Genomic DNA, 3,991 nt, shown 5'->3' on the forward strand with positions numbered 1-3,991 from the left:
CTCAGTTGGTTAAGCGTCCAACTTCGGCTCAGGTCATGATCTCACAGTTCGTGGGTTCGAGCCCCACGACGGGCTCTGTGCTGACAGCTCAGAGCCTGGAGCTGCTTCAGATTCTGTGCTTCCCTCTCTCTGTGACCGTCTCTTGCTCACACTGTCTCTCTCTCAGAAATAAATAAAAAACCTTAAAAAATTTTAAAGCTAATTATTGCAAAGCCGTCTAGCCCAGGCAACAAGATAGAACTGGATCTGTAATTTAGATGCTGTCTTTAAAATATATCTGTGAAATGAAAACATGTAGGCAGATGAGCTTTCTGAATATCTCTATTGGTTCGTGTGTGCAGTGTACAGTCGTGGGTTCTATTTCAGGGTTGGCAGTAAAGAGTCACGCCCAGGTGGAATGGAACACTTGCTCAGATACGTCCCGTTTCTATGAACTTGGACAAGTAGCCTAGTTGGCCTGAGCCGGGCAGAAGGCAAGGGCTGGAGAGGTTGGGAGGTAAGAGGTGGAGAACCTGATGAAGGTCATGATGAGGACGCTTCCCGTTCTTGTACAAAGTACAAGCTAAGAGTTACATAGAGTTAATTCCATCAAAGATCCATGTTTTATAGATGAGAAAGCTGAGAACCAGAGAGGGAAGGCCTTCAGGATCACCCAAACTGTTGGGACGCACCACATGCTGAATGTTGGGGTCCCCCCCAAATCCATATGCTGAAATCCTAACCCTCAACGTGATGGAATTGGCAGCTGGGGACTTTGAGAGGTGATTGGGTCATGGGAGTGGGGTCCTCATGAAGAGGACGGATGCCCTTGTGACAGAGACCTCACAGCCTCCCCTCACCTCTTGCACCACGTGAACGCACAGTGAAGATAAGGCTTTCTCTGAACAAGGGAGTGTACCCCCATCAGACACCAGATCTGCAGGAGGCTTGATCTCCTTGCGTCTGTGAGAAACACATGTCTGTGGTTTATAAGCGACCCAGGTTATGATATATTGTTACATCAGCCTGAGGGACTAACACAGGGGTTTTACTATGAAAAGTCCTAGGGGTAGGGCAGAGTGTTTGAATTTCCAAAGCAGATGACTTGTTGCACAGAAGGATGACAGATGTGTGGGAGAGAAACTTCCAGAAGAACATGCACACACAGGCTTATGCCCATACAAATATTCTGCAGGACAGGCTGCCATTACTTGGTTGAAAACTTCAGATTCTTTAAAAATTTACCTTTAGGGGCACCTGGGTGGCTTAGTCGGTTAAGCGTCTGACTTTCGCTTAGGTCATGATCTTGCGGTTTGTGGGTTTGAGCCCCGTGTCGGGCTCTGTGCTGACTGCCAGCTCACAGCCTGGAGCCTATTTCAGAGTCTGTTTCTCTCTCTCTCTCTCTGACCCTCCCCTGCTCACGCTGTCTCTCTCTCTCTCTCCTAGAAATAAATAAAAAATATTTAAAAAAAATAAAAAAAATTTACCTTTGCTGAATTGCTGTGGTTTTGGATACCATCTAGAAGTGTCTAGTTGGCTGGAGACCATAAGAATATATTTTGCATAAACTGTGAAAGGAAGAAGGGGTGAAATAGAAGAAAACAATGTATCCAATGAGACTTTATTTGCATATGTGCATGTGAATTTATTGCACAAAACCCATCAGAACCAATTTATTTAGGTCGGGTGGCTAGTCCTGAAGCTTTGGTTTCCAGTGAGAACCTTTATTTCTTAATCTTGATGATTATTTTCCAGCTGGAAAGTCTACTGCTTTGGGGATCACACCGTTCTTTACAAATGCTAATTAAATATATTTTAAAATCCTGCCTAGTGATGAATGTTTACCATTTCTTCACTGATGGGAAGGGAGGAAAGGTTTAAAGGTTTGGAAGGGAATTCTAGCTGAGTTGGGAATCTGTGATTACCTACGTGGACTTGACTTTTCCTCCTCGTCAATGCCAAAAACCCAAACCTTGGAAAGGAACATGCATATTTCCTTTATCCCATTTTATCCAGCCTCTGTTTAATGCAAGATATCTGGCTGCGGGTGGAATCTTTCTGTGTGCCTTGGACTGTCTCATTTAAAATGAACCAATATTTCCTGAGTCCTGGGTGGCTCAGCCTGTTAAGTGTCCGACTTCGGCTCAGGTCAGGATCTCACGGTCTGTGAGTTTGAGCCCTGCATCGGGCTCTGTGCTGACAGCTCAGAGCCTGGAGCCTGTTTCGGATTCTGTGTCTCCCTCTCTCTCTCTTTCTTCCCCTCCCCCACTCATGCTCTGTCTCTCTTGCTCTCAGAAATAAATAAAACATAAAAAAATTAAAAAGTAATAAAACAAACCAACACTGATTTGGATGATTCCCTCCCTTCCAAACATCATCATTTGCCTGACAGCCTTGTTTAGTAATGCATTTCCTCTGAATTTTCTGGAAGAGTACATTGAATGAAAGGAAAGACAGTTTCCAGCCAATATGTTAATGGCAGTCACCTTGACATTGTGATGTCATATTGAAACAAATGAATGATATTCTTATATTAGAAAATCAAGAATTCCTATCACTGAATGGTGTGCAATGGAAAGAGAGTGGGATAGGTAATCTGCCTTGTCTTTAAGTCCTGACTCTCAAATCCTTGGCTGTGCATTCTTAAGCAAGTCATATAAACTCTCCAAGCTCTAGTGATTTCACTGCACACAGGGAGTATGATGGTACCTTCCTCACATAATTATCATAAACTAAACAAGGAAAGATTTTTGAGAACTCTAAGTTGGTCATGATAAATGGCTCAAGAACTAAAATACTATTTGTGATATGTTGATAACGCTTTACCAGTTACAGAAATAGATATAGAAATATAGAAATATAGAAATTTGGCAACTGACGTAACAATTTGGTACCCTTCCCCCCAATGTAGTTTAAACTGTGTTTTATGAGCTATTCTAAAAAAATGTAAAAACAAAACTTATCAAAGTGATATTGAAATTACATCACACAAAATGTTTGCTTCTGAAATAATTAAACAATTGAATTGACTGCACTTGCCTCCAGAGGAAAGGAATGGTAGGAGCTATTTTGTAAGCAACCAGGCTGTGTGTGCATATGTGTGTGCATGTTAGATGTGCATGTGTACATGCATGGGTGTGCATGAAGATGGAGAGAGAGATTACGGTAGGGAAGCATGTAGAAGAAGAGAGTGGGTAGGTAGATCAAGGAAACAGAAGGTTCAAGGTAGAACTTGTTGGCTCTGGGCTTGGGTGGAGGTGAAGTAGAATTTCAGGGAGTACATTTTGAAAGAGTTTCAGGAAAATTCAATCTGACATCAATTTTGCATGACTTGGGCTTTCATCTCATAAGAGTCACACCTTGGAGAAAAGATGGCCCAGTGACACTGGGTAGTTACAAGTGTGTGGTAAGGGGTAGGGAACTCCCAGAGATGCTACAGTTCCCGAGATTAATAACTCCTTAACACCCTTGAGCCCTGAGGGAGAAGGGAGGTGGCTTTCAGCAGCCAGTAATCAAGCCTCAAAGGAGTAGGGGCCTGGCCAAGTCTGGAACTTTAGGAGGAGTGAAGATTGCCAAGGACTCTGAAGAGGGAGAGCTGGGGAGGACGTATTAACTGATTCTTCTTCTCACTTCTACCTCCTCTCCAACGGGCAGACACAACCAGAAGCCAATGGACAAGGGACCCACACACTTGCTCTGCTGGAGCAGCCGGACAGGAGCAGGGCATAAAAGGTAGGGTCCGATTGCAGATCCTCAGAACCAGAACGGAGAAGATGCTGCAACACTCGCTGAGGACAGAGCATGACTTTGAAAGAACGACCAATCCAAGCCCCAAACTCTGGCTCTGCTGCTTATAGAAGCAGGTTATTTAATTCATGATGCTTAACTTCCATCTCCTTAGGCACCTCGAATGTTTAACTGGAAAAATAATATTTACGAAGCTTGATATCTGTGAGGATTAGAAAAATATAAATAGGGAACTCATGTCAAGAGACCAGGAAGCTCTGCCATT

The sequence above is a fragment of the Hyaena hyaena genome, unplaced genomic scaffold (genome assembly GCF_003009895.1).
Source record: "Hyaena hyaena isolate Hyena2069 unplaced genomic scaffold, ASM300989v1 scaffold_1391, whole genome shotgun sequence".
NCBI classification, from domain to species: domain Eukaryota; kingdom Metazoa; phylum Chordata; class Mammalia; order Carnivora; family Hyaenidae; genus Hyaena; species Hyaena hyaena.